Below are 17,059 nucleotides of genomic sequence, written 5' to 3'. Positions count from 1 at the left end.
TTAAAGTGGGTTGTGGTTGCTTAGAAACATTTATAGCCTTTAACAGAAACCTGATTATTAAATAGTCTGCTGGGCAATGTAGGACAACATGTTTTTTACTGGAGAAAAAATCACAGTGAAAGATAGTCTGTGGCCTAATATTAAAGAGAAGCATATTTACAAACAACATTGTATTTTGTAAGCCCAGTTAAACAACATTACTGAACAAATTTTGAACAATGCTTATGCCAGTACAGTAAACTAAAATTCAGTGTCCTGATGACTGTGGGCCAACTTTCTGTTTATTCCGTCAGGCCCTCTGTTCCTTCCAGCAGTAGTTATTTCTTCTCTGTGGCTGATCTTGAGAGCCTGCAATTTACTTATTATAGTAAAGTGCATATTATGTAGGAAGAAGCTGATTATGAAGATCAAAGGCATTGAGATTTTTAAAGTGCAGCAGCCTTTGATTTTAAGACAGCCTTATGACAAAAATCTTACAGAGGGAACAATTGAAGTCTAAATTTTGTAGTGGATAGGGCAAGTAATATGTCCTACAAAGGTACTGATATTTTTCATACAGGTGGTTTATTCAAAGCAGCCAAAATAAACCAGCTGCCCTTATTTGTTGAAATCGCATTCTCTAATTATGTATTTTCAAAAAATATAAATAACACCTATGATGTCATATGTTTTCTGGAATTCTCCATGACAGAAAAGTCTCTGCTCATTTCTGCTGAAATCTCCAGGATTTTTCTCAGGAAAAAATGTAAATCAGATGAACATTATAGGAAGTTTGGCCTGTACACGAATTAGTGAGCAAGAACAGTGATTTTAATAGGGACATTTTTACTGGACAAGTTATTCTAAATTATTACTATCATTAATTACCAAAATTCTAATTGTTCCAGAGCAAATGAATAGCTGTTAATATGCACTGGGGATAGGTGGGCTGGGAGGGTGGTGGTGGGGTAGAAGGAGTGAGGGGAAGACAAGCAGCATAAATAATGAATAAATCATAAGCTTCAGTAATACTCAAAACATATAATATCAGTTTTTTCTTCCAGCATTCTTAATTATCTGTCATGAGAAGACATTATAAATGATGAAAAGCATTCAATAGTGTACGGATCAAGACTAAAGTTCCCTGATTATTTCTTGAATTAAGGTTCTGTAGAAATAGCTTTCTAAGCCCTAGGGGCTTTTGATGTAAACTTCCCTCTAGCACCACAAATTGGAACCGAGTCTGTAACGGGAATAGGAAGAATATTTAACCATAAAATGAATGATAATAACTTCAGAACTCCACCATATGCAAAAATGCTGTTGCACACAAAATAAATAACTGAAAAAAATGAAATTGAAAACACCATCCAAATTCCCTACCAATCTAAATCATTATTTGTTGTCATACTACAATCAGAATATTCAGGAACAATTGTATTATTCAAGAGACTAGTACATCTTTAACAATAAGCAAATATTAACAGAATAAACAACTAAGTCATGTTGATCTTATTTCCTGTAGATTAAATCCTTTTTATTTTATAATTCAATGGAAGTCCATTAAATGAAACTATTATTAGAAAAGATATACTCAAGAACTCTGTTTGGGAGAATTGCAGTTAAAAGCATATTGCACCTCTGGATAGCAATAAAGGAAATGGATATGACTTATTCAACTTCCATGAGTCATATGCCCTTTTTGGTTTGGAAAATCATTATTTTTTGGAAAAAGTTAAAGGTTGTAGTCTGATAACCTTCTGGGACATAAACCTGTCATGAGATATTTCGCAAAATAAAATCATACTTAACATTTGCTATTATTTACTTTATTATTTTCACATCAAGAACTTAATTAGCCAAGTTCATAGGTGTAATTTCTAATGTATATTAAATAAGTTATTAGGCTCCCTCAATTACAGCACTGAGATTATAAACACCTGGCAGTTTACAAAGAAAGAAAACTCTTTGTATATTTTTTATAATTTTATGTAATATGTTTTTGGAGTTGTAAAATGTCATTTTTTTTTGTTGTTGTTGATTTCTTTAGAAGGATGGCATATTTGACGATGACCGAAAAATCTGTAGGATGATAAGTAATGACTATGTTCCACTCAAAGAATTTTTTTGTTCTAATTCTACTGGAGCAGAGCAAATCAGTTATTTTCAGTGCTGTACAAATTCCAAGAAATTGGATGAAGACAAGCCCAAACAAGCTCAAAAAAAAAAAAAAATAAAAAGAGTAATAAAAAGTGTGTAATAAAAAGAATCCAAACATTTTATATTAAATAACTTGGAAGAAAGAACTTTAACATTTGGGGACATTTTTACATTGTTGTTTTCCAAAATTTGAACTAATTTGACCATTTTAGAGGGAACTGATAGCACATTTCATCTGTGACTTCTGTGAGAATAAGATGCTAATTATCACTCTTATCAATATTTTATAGACCTTAAAGCTTACAGTATGTTATTCCCTCTATCTTCAGCTAAATGGTTAATGGAAATGGTTAATGGAAATCTGACACTGAAAAAGACTGTAAACTATATCACCATCATATAGAAGGGCTGTTAGCTGTCTTTCCCTTTGAAATTCACAGAGGGAGATTGAGGATTGTTGAAATGTGTTTGCTTAATTGAAATTAAGTAGGAAAGGACTTCAGATTGATTTATTAAAAAGTCATGTCTTGTGACTCTCATGTAAAAATGTTTGGAAAGGATAAATAAGTCAATTAAAGTAGCAGTAAGGACACAAGAATGAAAACAAATGGCAAGTTGTGCCCTTTCCCATGTTGTTGGTTAGCTCATTATAGTGCATTGCTTCACCATGTATATAATTATAAGACACTTCATGTCTAATTTTGTGTAAAGGTACAAAGAGCCAGTTTCTTCAGCTATTTTAATGCTCATTACTCAGTTCTGAACATGCAGCAAAGGTAGAGATTTTGCTCCTTACATGTATTTAAGTTCAATGTAAAGTCTTTCCACGTGAGTAGAAGTAAAACTGGATTCCTGCTGGGACGGGAATTGTTCTAATTTGCCTTCATGTGTGAATGTGTAATTTTTATTACAGTAAATATCCAGATTTAAGTTCTGCTTTTTTTTAACAATAAAAATACTAAAGTAGATCCAGAGACATCTTAAATGGCTACCAGCTGACTATTTACTCCATTTGAGGACTGTATGAGTATTGATTGCTTAATCGCAAGTCAGAATCCATAGGTTCCAGTGGCTCTGAATTAAATTGACACGTTACCTTTGTGTTTACAGTACAGGTAAACAGTTGAAGCTGTGAATCTAAACATGTTTGGAAATGATTCTACGACAGGTTTAGTAAACCCATGGTTAATAAGGTTTTTTTGTTTGTTTGTTTGTTTGTTTTTATGGATGGATTAAACTTGTGGGGACTAAAAACAAATTATTGTCTAGACACCAGCAATTAATGTTGTGAGTCCTGCTGTCTTGCTGTGGGCACTGTGTATTTTAATAACATGTTTAAACTTTTAGATTACTGTTTCCATTGGCTGTATACTGATATTGGAATATGCATTTATCCTGCTGTAATCACAGACATTAGTTCAGTTGACTTCTTCACAGCAATCAAACTGATTATTACTAGTCTGCTTAATAATATATTTTAATGCTGATTTTTAGTATTTATTCATGTAGATATCTATTCTTCTTGTGACCATTTTGTTCCAGACTTGTATGAAAAAACGTGTTCAATGAAGCAACTGTGATTCAAGAGCAGAGCGTTACTAAAGATCTCTTTATAACCGTTAAACAGTGTCTTTCTTCATGTAGGAAAGAAGGGTTATCATCCCGATAATGTAAAAACTAGTAACAAGAGAGGAACTCTTTTTAAGGCCTTGTATTAGTTCTCAATAAAAAAGGCTTGGCACCTCTTTAACTGAAGAAGGTAGGAATTGATGTTTGATCACAAATAGAGTGTATTCCTCTGAAGCAGTATAAACATAAAAAGGCTAATGAGTTGCTCATATGGATCAGCTGAAATGTTTTCAGAAGGAGGGATGCATTTATGGCATTAGAAGGCCTTGCAAAGGCTCTAGTTAGAGTACTACACAATTTTCATTGCAAGATAAATTATGTGATTTATTTTTTTTCTGTCGGGCACTGGCTAATTTCTACTGAAACAGTTTCATACCTAGAATTGACCTAGAATTTCTTTCTTTTATCTAACCTAACTCTACCCCCTACCTTAGTTTAAAGCCATTAGTCTATCTTACTCTATCATTACTCAAGTCCTATCACTACGCTCCCTGATAAAGAGTCCCTCTGCAGCTTTTTGTAGCCCCCCTCTAGGTTTTGAAAGGCTGCTGTAAATTTTCCCTGGAGCCTTCTATTCTCCAGGCTGAACAACAACAAGTCTCTCAGCCTATTGACACAGAAGAGGTGTTCCAGTCCCTTGATTGTCTTTGTGGCCCTTCTCTGGACTTGTTATAGTACTTCCATGTGCTTCTTTTGGTGGGAGTCCCAGAGCTGAACACAGAACTCCAGGTGGGGTCTCACAAGAACAGAGAGTAGCACAGGAGAACCACTTCCCATTACCTGCTGGCCACACTGCTTTTCATGCAGCCCAGGATACAGCTGGCTTCCTGGGCTGTGAGCACAAATTACCAGCTCATGTCAAGCTTCTCATCAACCAGCATGCCCAGGTCCTTCTCATCAGGGGTGCTTTCAATCCAATTGGGATTGCCCTGGCCCAGATGCAGGACCTTGCACTTGCTCTTGTTGAACCTCATGAGCTTCACACAGGCCCACCTCTCAAGCCTGCCCAGGTTCCTCTGGATGTCATTGCTTCCCTTCAGTGTATCGACTGCACCACACAGCTTGGTGTCGTCAGCAAACTTGCTGAGGGTGCACTCCATTTCACTGTCCATGTTAACAACAAAGATGTTAAACAGCGCTAGTCCCAGTACTGACCCATGAAGAACACCACATTTTACTGATCTCCACTTGGACATTGAGCCATTGACTGAAACTTTTTGTTTCCAAAAAAAAATTTCAACTTCCAAACTGTTTTGTTTCCAAAAAATCCAGCCAATTTGTTACCCATCAAGTGGATCATCTGTCAGATCCATGTCTCTCCAATTTAGAAACAAGGGTATCATGAGGGACAGTGTCAAATGCTTTACATCAGTCTAAGTAGATGATGTCAGCTACTCTTTCCCTATCCACCAATGCTGTAATGCCATCATAGAAAGCCACCAGATTTCAAGACGGTATCACTGTCAGGTCTTATCTCTGACTCTCATTATGATTTTACATTTCAGCTAAAGACTTTCTACTTGCAGGAAAGTGAATGTTCATGGAAAACAAAGGAGTAATTCATTGTTATGATTAGAAGAAAGAGGATCACCTATTTGTGAATACAAATATATACAATTCCTCAAAACAGTCAATATTAGTATTAGGAATAAGATAGCCTTATAGGTTTAATGTAATCATCATGCACACAGAATTTGGAGTAATACATCAGGACCCCAATCTACAGTGGTGTTACACTATAAATTATTCATATCTTCCTGTTATATGGAATACTTCCTATTCTCTCACCCTATTTACAGATGGTATTTTGTTCGAAAGACTGTCTTGGAGTTAAAAAAAATACTGTATTTTTTTAATTATTCATTAAAAGACTGATTAAAGTATGTCTGAGAGCAATGCTTATCTAATTTATAATTATACACACACAGTATATAATTATACACGCACAGTGGATTAAGCTTTTTTTTCCTTCTATTTCTTTTTCTTTTCCTTTTTTTTTCTCTTTAACCTCAAAGGATGGAGTTTGAATCCAGCCTGCATCTTAGGTAGATCTTCTGTAAAAGTCTTTCATAAAAGAAATATTCAATATTTGCAAGTGGTTTTCCTCATATCTTGCATTATTTTAAAACAATTAACAATTAGAAATGTATATAACCATTAAACAACCTCAGTTCTTAATAAATGTAACTTTGGGGAAAGGCTTCAAGAAAACAATCTCTTCATTTTAAGAATTTCTTTATGTTGAATGACTCACCTTTGTCATGGGTTTTCCACCTCATATGAGCACATTGTTTTAGACACAAACATATAAGATGATGATAAAAATAGTCCTTTGAACTTAATTATGGTAGCTGAACATTAGATATCTGCCAGTGTCGGTATGAATGAACAAAAGTCTTGAATGTGAGTGTTTCTGGTTATAAAATACACATATTTCTTGAAAGAGGTGAAGTCAATCATCAAATAAATGGACAAATATTTCACAATGAAAATGAAAAAGAAGTAGGAATGTGTTCATTGTACAGTGAATCACAGTGCCAGAGATGTTTGCACTGAGAAATCCACCAGAAAATCCATGGGACACAGTGCAGAGATGTACAGGTGGACTTGTTTGGCTCTGAGAACAGAATGCAGTGTTGCCCCTGAGCTATTAAGCTCTGAAAAGTGCCAGGGCTTGTTAGTTTACTGATAATGCCTTTCTAGCACAGACATACTGCTTCTAGATGAGAATAGCCTTCTCTGTAGCTTCCATGTTTCATAGTGCTGCTATGAACACGTTAGGATGAGTGAAGTGGTTGCAGGTGTCTTGATTGCTACAGTGCAGGCAGTCATGATCTCATAGGAGAAGACTCCTTGTAATAGTGTTTAATAAATTCTATGCTACAGCAGAAATGATATCTCAGCATTGCATTAAAATGATTATTGGCATTTGGTACTGATACCAAATTAAATGAGCAGTGAATTTGAAATAGACATAAATGATGTATAACTAATTTTCAAGCTATGATTTTTTTTTCTGTGTGCAAAACCAGATAAATAGTTCATACAACTAGTTGGAAATTAAGATTTGCATGTGAGTCACTTATTCATGTATATGTGGATGACTATTACTGTCTAAAAATAGATATGGAAAATTTATAATTTCACTAAAAATTTAAAAAATTCTTTTCAGAATAATGATTGTTATGTGTTTTTATTAAATTTTCTAGTTCATAAAATATCAGTTTTGTCTCATAGCTGAGCTACAGAGAGCAACTTCATCTTCTAAAGAAAATGTTTTTGGTTTTTGTTGTTTTTTTTTTTCATATTTAGCAGTAGCTACTCTTAATTTTAATATATATATATATTCCAAATTAGAATATGGCAATATATTATTTATTCCTGCAAGTATATATAATTTTATTTTCATGATATTTTAATGAAGTTTAATAAATATATAATAAGGTTAAATGTAAAAAATAAAATTAAAAATCCCAGTATGTTTCTTTTTTTTTTTCCTAAAACAACTGTTGCAAGAAATTCTGTTTTAAATAATGTTCTTAAAAATTATTCTTACTCAATTAGTGCATTGGGAAATACCTGAAAACAGGAAACAAAGACATGCTCTATTGGTTTCTTGAAGGTAAACTCTCTTACTTAAAAACATTTTTGTTTCCAAAATAATTATGCAATTAGCAGATACCTATATTCAGCACAGTATATGGAAAGAAGTGTAACTTTTTACTTTAGAAATGGAGACTGGTTTTATGGGTAAATGGTTTTTACTTTAAGGAGCAGCTTCTCCAGCAGATCTCCATTGAGGTGGGTGGAGAGAGGAGGAGGAGAAGGAAAAAAGTGTAGTTTTATATGTCCTCCACTACAATTCTCTATACAGCTGATGGGAACTACCATCTAGCTTTTCAGTACTGTTATTTATCTGTAGACCACTCTGGTATCTACTCTTCCAATTATCCCTGTGGGGTTCTGAAAGTAATAAGAAGCTTGCAGTCTACATTCACTGTCTATCAAATATGTACGTGTGTACAGATTGTGAGCTTTTTACTTTTTTTTTTTTTCTTTATACAGGGAATAGTTACAGATGCTTTGTTGGTGGTGGTGGTGGTGCTTCCTAATCTTTTCTGAAAGTCTGGTTCAAAATCAATGCTAAGGAAAAAATGTGCTTCGTATTGGATACTCACATTTCATTTTAGGTATGAACTTTACCTCCACTCAATAGCTGGCCTTTAAAGGGCAAGATAAATACCCATAAGTGAAAAATGATGCATTTGTTTTCTTTTTAAACAAACAGAATTACGTGTTTTTAAAATCAAAGGTCATCTCTCTTTCTTGCAGTCTTTCAGCTGTTCTACTCATGGTTATATCAAAAAACAGAGAGTTATATCCCATTACTTATTTTTTTCTAGATCCAGTAACTTTCTGATCCTTTAACTAGTAGATACATCATTAAGACCATATGAACTGTGATGTTTAATTTTCCTGCAATTGCCAATGTGAAAAACTTGGAGCAGAAATGATTATATGTTGACTGAAAATAAAGTTAATGCACTAGAAACGATTGGAGAAGATATTTTGCTTAAACTTTTTTTTTTTTTTTTTTCCCCAGTGGACAACATTTATTTTTTCTCGCAAATTGCATTTTTCTATCCTTGTTGCTTTTCAAGACAGAAAAATTAATACAACAAATTCATAAGAATCAGAGCTTATTCCAAGGATGGTATTCTTGACTCATTTAGTCATCATTCCCATGTGTACTAAAACCTATCACATTTTTCTATATCTTTTTCATATTCCCAGTACTAAGACTGGAGCATTCTTCACTGAAACAAAACACAAAGAATGTGTCCCAGACTTTGAAAGACTTGCATTGTCTAAATAAAGAGAGGGAATAGAAATGACCATTTTGTACTCATCATTTGCAATTGAAGCTGCACTTACAGATCATGCTAGAAACTATCTTTAAAAATTAATAATACTCATCACCTTGAATTCTTTAGTCCTGCTGTGTTTTTCTTATGTAAACAGCTCTGTATATATGAAGTCTCACTGTCCCTAATGCATAGGTTTTCATTAGTTCTCAGCTCTCTGTATCCTCCTGGTTGCATAACTGAAGGGAATTTTTTCAAATGCTTACAATCCAGAAATCATGGTGTTGGAAACAGTCTTTGACAGGAGTACAGACTGGGTCTTATTTTAGCTAACTAAATTGGTATACTTAGTAGGTAGGTATACCTTCCATATAGAGATTTTATGTTGTTCAAATCAGATTATTCCTGTTTGTGCTTATTAAGAACAGAGGCTTTAATTTAGGTGTCCAAAAGTCCTGTCATATTAGGTCCCCATCTACAGCATAACTATTCTGGTCTGAGGTCTTCTGTTCCAGACTTTGATAATGTGTAAGCTCCCTGGAGAAAGTTTAGTAAAAAGAACAGAAGGTTTTATTACTGCAATATTCAAAGGAAAACTTCAGTGTTTGAATCATAGAATCATTAGGATTGGAAAAGACTTGCAAGATCATCTGGTCCAACCATCACCCTACCACCAATATCACCCACGAAACTGTGTCCCTAAGCACCACACCCAACCTTTCCTTAAACAGCCCCAGGGACAGTGACTCCACCACTTCCCTGGGCAACTCGTTCCAATGCCTGACTACTCTTTCTGAGAAGAAATGTCTCCTAATTTCCAACCCGAAACTTTGTTTTCTTTCTGCTAAGGTTTGGATAGGAAAATAGGATGTGCAACACAGAATTTAAACATTTTTTTTCTAATCCAACTTCCCTTAAATAGATGATAATGGTTAAAATACTTTTTCAGCAGAAGAGTGGTCTAACTTTGATCCTGTATTTGTATCAGTCAATATGTACACTGTACACAAATAACAGTATTGAGTATTTTTTTTTTTTTAGTGCAGAAAGCACAAAACAATTAAAAACAATAACAGCATATTTCTTTAAGTAATTATAAGCCTTTATATTAATACCGATGTTTGTAGAAAATATTTTCATTGTAGTTTTGTTAATCCCAGATTACCTTTTTAATGAGGGATGAAAGAAAGGGCAGAAATTATCTCCAGTGTGTTTGCTTAGCCTCCTGAATTTGTTGTTTACACATATAACAATATGATAATATACAGAGATTAATGGTTCTTTTTTTCCTACTAGTAAATATTATTAAAACACATCTGAGGATAAACTCTGTAGATTTTGGAAGAAAAATATATGCTATTTCCTGATGCTAATAACTCTGTTGGAAGGCTTGTTCTTCCACAAGATTAAAATTATTTACCATTAAAAAAAAAAAAAAAAGTTGGAATAAACTGCTAATCAGAGGTATAGAGGCACATTTTCAACAATACTTTGAAGTTTAGACATCATGCATATTCTTCTTTAGTTATTATTGTTATAACTAGAGGATAAAGATTTAAAAAACAAACAAACAACAACAACACAAAAACACCACAAACCTAAAATAGTGTTCACAGTGAAATTATGTCATTTCTTACTATTCATTATTGTTTGTAAGAATAATAGTTCGTTTCCTTTTGGAATTTACATCAGTATATACAAATCATTCATAGAATAACATTCCTAACTGAGTGTTTGTTAGTTTCATTAGTTGTACTCAATGATTCTGAATTATTTTGTTGTATTGGAAGACGACTAGAGAAACTGAAGTAGAGCTCAGAAGTCTGAGCACATTTCTGTCCCAGTGCTGCTCTTCATAGGTATCTGTTTATAGGAATCTGTTTCAGAGCCTTATCCTTCTCAGTCTACATTGTTACAGGTTTAGAGGCATTCCCTGAAGGTTTCAGAGACTTGTCACCACAGCACCTTCATGTCAATTGTACTACTATCCTGAACACAAGTGATCACACCGTACAAGAGCACCATTAAAATAAACAGTAAGATGAATTTAAATTAAGAGGAGACAAAACTGTACTTGGGGCAAAAATGTGATGTTTTAGATTGATTATTAAAATCCATTCTCAATACTGCATATTTTCTGTTCTGAAATTCTGTATTGGTGGTGTTTTACTCAACAGCTTGTGGTGGTTTTACTCGGGTGGGCGGCCAAGCTCCACCACAACCACTCTCTCACTCCCCCTCCTCAAAGTAGAACAGAGAGAAAATACAATGAAAAGGGCTCAAAGGTTGAGATAAGGATGAGGAGATCACACAGAAATTATCATGACGGGCAAAACGGACTCAGCATAGGGAGATGGTAAGATTTATTACCTATTACTAACAAGCTAGAGAAGTGAGAAACAAAGGAAAGAAACCAAAAGCACCTTCCCCCCCATTCACCCTCTTCCACTTCATCCCCCTGAGTGGTGCAGAGGAACGAGGGTAATGGTCAGTCTATAGCGCTTCTCCACCGCTCCTTCTCGGTCACTCTCGTGCCCTGTGCTGTGGGGTCCCTCCCACAGGATGCAGTCCTTGCTGAACTGATCCAGCGTGGGCTTCCCACAGGCAGCAGCTCTTCAAGAACTGCTCCAGATATGGGTCCATACCACGGGGTCCATGCCTCAGGAGCAAACTGCTCCAACCTGGATCCCCCACGGGCAGCAGCTTCTGCCAGGTCACCTGCTCTTGCATGGTCTCCTCTCCACAGGCTACAGGACTGGCCCGTAATCTGCTCCGGCAGGGGTCTTCCACAGGCCGCAGCCTCCGTCAGTGCAGGTCCACCTGCTCCACTGTGGTCTCCTCCACGGGCTGCAGTGTGGAACCCTGCTCCACCGTGGTACTCCATGGGCTGCAGGGGGACAGCCTGCTTCACCATGGTCCTCACCACAGGCCACACGGGACTTCCGTTCCGGCACCCGTAGCACCTCTCCCCCTCCTTCTTCACTGACCTTGGCGCCTGCAGGGCTGTTTCTCACTCCTCTCACTCTCCCAGCTACTGTGTGGTGCAGCATTTTTTTGTTTGTTTGTTTGTTTGCTTGTTTGTTTGTTTTCCCTGTCTTAAATATGCTCTCACGGAGGCGCAAACAACATCACTTATAGGCTCGGCTCTGTTCAGCAGTGGGGCCCTTACCTAACATGGAGCAGCTTCTAGATTCTTCTCACAGAAGCCACCCCTGTGGTCCCCTGCTACCAAAACCTTGCCACGTAAACCCACTACACAGCTCCAGCTTGGCGTTTTGTTATTACAGAGAAGGGCAAAGAAGACAGAGCAGTGCTCACCTCACACAGTAATGTTTGTTTAGTTGAACACAGAGACTTACACATAAACATACACTATCATAGACTCGTAGAATCATAGAATGCTTTCCATTGGAAGGGACTTTAAAGATTATCCTGTTCCAACCACCCTGCCATGAGCAGGGACACATTCCACTAGATCAAGTTGCTCAAAACCCCATCCAGCCTGGCTTTGAACACTTCAAGGGATGGGGCATCCACAACTTCTCCAGGCAAGCTATACCTATGCTTCACCATTGTCAGAGTGGAGAATTTCTTCCTAATACCTAATCTAAATCTACCCTCTTTTATAGCCATTATCCCTTGTCCAATTTCTATAATTTCCGATAAAGAGTCCTCTCCAGCTATCTTGTAGGCCTCCTTTAGATACTGGAATGCCACAGCCAAATTCTTGTGGATTTTTTTTTTTTTAAGTTGGTTGGAAACAGAATATCTGAGGTACTAACAGGTCAACTCCTGTTCTTACCCTTGCCATCAGAGTTGTTCCAAAGAGTGTTTATCAATATGGTGATTGACATATTGGCTTTATATAGGCTATATATAAATATATCTCCCAAGCTGGTCCAGATCCCTCTGGATGACATCCCTTCCCTCTAATGTGTTTACTGCACCACCCAGCTTGGTGTCATCAACAAACTTCCTGAAGGTACACTCAATCTCACTTTCCATGTCACCAACAAAGATGTTAAACAGTCATTCTCCTAATACCAACACCTGAGGAAAATCACTTATTAGTGACCTATGGCCTACGGCCATGCCACCCTGGCAGCGCCCGATCTCGTCTGATCTCGGAAGCTAAGCAGGGTCGGGCCCGGTTAGTACTTGGATGGGAGACCTCCTGGGAATACCGGGTGCTGTAGGCTTGCAGGGCAAGCAGGCGATCAGGCCCAGTCAGCATGGGTTTATGAAAGGCAGGTCCTGCTTGACGAACCTGATCTCCTTCTATGACCAAGTGACGCGCTTGGTGGATGAGGGAAAGGCTGTGGATGTGGTTTACATTGACCTCAGTAAGGCTTTTGACACAGTTCCCCACAACATTCTCCTCAAGAAACTGGCTGCTCGGGGCTTGGACTGGCGTACGCTTCGCTGGCTTAGAAACTGGCTGGATAGCCGGGCCCAGAGAGTTGTGGTGAATGGAGTCAAATCTGGTTGGAGGCCGGTCACTAGTGGTGTCCCCCAGGGCTCGGTACTGGGGCCGGTCCTCTTTAATATCTTTATCGATGATCTGGATGAGGGCGTCCAGTGCACCCTCAGTAAGTTTGCAGATGACACCAAGCTAAGTGCGTGTGTCGATCTGCTCGAGGGCAGGAAGGCTCTGCAGGAGGATCTGGATAGGCTGGACCGATGGGCTGAGGCTAACTGCATGAAGTTCAACAAGGCCAAGTGCCGGGTCCTGCATCTGGGACACAACAACCCCAAGCAGAGCTACAGGCTGGGAGATGAGTGGTTGGAAAGCTGCCTGGCAGAGAAGGACCTGGGAGTATTGGTTGATAGTTGGCTGAATATGAGGCAGCAGTGTGCTCAGGTGGCCAAGAAGGCCAACAACATCCTGGCTTGTGTAAGAAACACGGTGGCCAGCAGGTCTAGGGAAGTGATTGTCCCCCTGTACTCGGCTCTGGTGGGGCCGCACCTCGAGTACTGTGTTCAGTTTTGGGCCCCTCACTACAGGAAGGACATGGACGTGCTCGAGCGAGTCCAGAGAAGGGCGACCAAGCTGGTGAGGGGTCTGGAGTACAAGTCTTACGAGGAGTGGCTGAGGGAGCTGGGCTTGTTCAGCCTGGAGAAGAGGAGGCTCAGGGGCGACCTTATCGCTCTCTACAGTTACCTTAAAGGAGGCTGTAAAGAGGTGGGGGTTGGTCTGTTCTCTTACGTGCCTGGTGACAGGACGAGGGGGAATGGGCGAAAGTTGCGACAGGGGAGTTTTAGGTTGGATGTTAGGAAGTACTTCTTTACCGAAAGGGTTATTAAGCATTGGAATGGGCTGCCCAGGGAGGTGGTGGAGTCACCATCCCTGGAGGTCTTTAAAAGACATTTAGATGTAGAGCTTAGCGATATGGTTTAGTGGAGTACTTAGTGTTAGGTCAGAGGTTGGACTCGATGATCTTGAGGTCTCTTCCAACCTAGAAATCTGTGATACTGTGATACTGTGACCTCCACTTGGACATTGAGCATTCTTTGAGCATGACCATCCATAATTCCTTACCCACCAAGTGATCCATCCATCAAAATCATGTTTGTCCAATTCAGAAACAAGGATATCATGTTGTCAAATGCTATGTCAAATGCTTTCCACAGGTCCTGGTAATTGATGTCAGTTACTCTTCCCCTGTTCACCAACACTGTAATCCCATTGTTGAAAGCCACCAGATTTGTCAGGAATGATCTGCCCTTAGTGAAGCCAAGCTGGCTGTCACCAATCACCTCTTTATTTTCCATGTACCTTAGCATTATGTCAAGTTTGCAAATTACCAACAATAATATTTTTGTTTCTTCAATTTTTTTATTATTCTTTGTTGTTGTTGTCGTTATTGTTTATTTGTTTGTTTTTCAGGAACCTGCAGCCATCTAATATTCATCTGTTAATTGCTTAATCTCCCTGAGGGCTTTCTTGTTGCAGCTTCAATTTGCCCAAACAATTGGTGACCCAGGACCTATTTCAAATCTTTTCTATAGGTTTTTACCATGTAATGGGGTTCTGTTTGACACTGAAACATCAAACTAGCACTCATTCTGTTGTTCAAGCAAACAGAATAATTGTCCCATTTTACACTCCACAAAGTGGAATTTAATATGAAGCAACATTTCTTCAGTTCTAGATTCTTGTGGATGAAGGAGTTGTGCATGATATATACTAATAGCCATAAAATTACCATGGAAGAATTTCTGTGATGCAATGTTAATGAATATCGATGTGAATTCACTTGACATGCTTAATTTAGTCATAAAACTTCTCACTAATGACCAAAGCTACACAACTATGTCTGTTTCACAGAAATTTTTTTCTTTTTTTTTTTTTTTTAAATGAATAAATAACTATACTTTTGTCTCTGAAGACTTTATATAATACTAGTTTCCGACTCATTTAAGATTTCTGTCTTCAGGGTGTAACTACTTACTATGTGGAAATTAACCTTTAAGGAACAAAAGATGTACTGGACAAAGATCTCTAATTTTTCAAAACATTAATTTTAAATTAAACTAGTTTTCTTCGTAAAATTGCTATGGGTTTGTCATCAGCAAGTTAACATGGAGCTTTCATAGACTTTAGTGTGCATTACAAAAATCTCTTACTTAAGAAAGGACTAATTATCAGCTAATAAACTGTAATAAGTCAGATATATCACTAAGTGAATTATAATCAGATTTGCCTTTTTTTACAAAAAAAAAAAAAAAAAGTTTTTTATTCCATCTCACTTTCTCCATTTTTTTCAAATATCAAATATGTCTTAATTAATGTTACAGTGTTTTAAAGGGTACCCTGCCCACCTTTCTTTTTCTCTGCAAATAAAATACTTACAAAAAGATATTTTCAAATTAGTCTCCCCTACCTCTGAGTCCATCTTAAGAGATTACACTAGGACTTAACTTCCAAACAACTGCACAGCCCCAACACAGTGATAAAATATTTTGTGATTATGGTTCTTATGCATGGCTCTTGCATGCTGAAGGACCACATTTTAATTGGTGCTCTAGAGGATGAAAAAAAGAGTTAATAATGAAATAGCAAACTAGTCATGCAAGTAATGCTGTGGTCTGTATATAATAATGAGTATAGCATCTGGCAGACAGTGCAAGTGGCACTAGAAATAAAAATATTTTGGCTTTCTTATTGTTTCTTATGCAGAACAAGACATCAGTTCAAAAGGAATTCTTCTGTGCTTAAACACATGCCTACATACATTGCTATAAATGTATGCATGGCATGTATGTATGCACATATTTTACATGTGATATTGTTCCTTCAGTAAACTTATTTACTAGAAAATCCTTTCCTTTGCATAATGAAAGATGCATCACCCTTGTATTCCTTAGGAAACTGAGTTACCTTGAATTTTAGCTCAGAATAAATTTTTTATACATAAATACTTTTATTGTTTTATATCTCCTCCACAATCTACCCTTCTGAAATACCTTCCTTCTATGAAATTCTGCTTTGGAAAAAAAAATAATAATAATAACTTATTGCTTAAAAATCATATTTATTATTGTATTCTTTATACGTCATAAAGTAATAGAAGTGATTCAAGAACTATCTGGCAAAATTCAATACACCAAAACGAAATGGGTGCAATGTTACAATACCAACTAAACTCACAATGCTACAAATTCTTCCACATTAAAAAAAATAATAATAAATAAACAAACTAATGAACAAAAATAACAGGTATTGAGTACTTGCTGATAAAATAGATAAATAGTAACATTCTTTCCTAATGCAAGATAAGCTGGATGACAATAGGAAGATCGAAGAGACACCATTAAAACCTTTTTACCCTCTAGCACTGCTTGGACTACCAAAACAAGAACAGCTTTAAGCAAGTGATTTGATTTAATGAAGTAAGGCTGTGGATCTGTTGCAGTTGATAGTGTGCTGAATTATTTGTGTTAGTGGGAAGTATTGAATCATCTGAAGATACTGCTGCTTCAAATAGAGGATGTTCTGTGATTGTTTGTGTAAGTGTTACATGCTCTATACACACACAGAGAATATGGACAACAAACAAACAATCTGTTAAAAATAAAGATCATTTAATATTAACTAATATATTAATATGAGTTAATAATATATTAACTAGTTAATATATTAATAATATATCAACTAGCAGAAAGGCTGCTGTTGGTGACAATTGGTGACAATTGGTGACAATTGATGACAATTACTTAATATTTTATTAGAAGCATATTTTAATGCATACATATGGACAAGAATGATATTTTAAAAAAATACAAGATTTCCCTGTTTGTAATATAAAATGATGTTTTTAAGTTAAATAAAGTAGTTTATAGACTGAATATTAAAAGTGAAAGAGCAAGAACTGAGAAAAGACTAGGTATGTACCTGGTTAAGTGTCAGCTGAGCAATGGTTTTC

At 36.8% G+C, this 17,059-nt stretch overlaps 1 protein-coding gene and 1 non-coding gene across 36 annotated transcripts in view; both read left to right on the top strand.

The window, feature by feature from the left end:
* PTPRD (protein tyrosine phosphatase receptor type D) overlaps positions 1 to 17,059 on the top strand; it is a 1,327,869-nt gene that overhangs the window by 913,180 nt on the left and 397,630 nt on the right. The window lies entirely within an intron of this gene.
* On the top strand, positions 12,714 to 12,832 carry LOC125181155 (5S ribosomal RNA). The gene has a single exon (XR_007160201.1). It is a non-coding gene; the product is annotated as a 5S ribosomal RNA (ribosomal RNA).

This window comes from Anser cygnoides, chromosome Z, assembly GCF_040182565.1.
Source record: "Anser cygnoides isolate HZ-2024a breed goose chromosome Z, Taihu_goose_T2T_genome, whole genome shotgun sequence".
Lineage (NCBI taxonomy): Eukaryota > Metazoa > Chordata > Aves > Anseriformes > Anatidae > Anser > Anser cygnoides.
The sequence above is the reverse complement of the archived record's forward strand: the minus strand, read 5'-3'. Positions and strand labels throughout refer to the sequence as shown.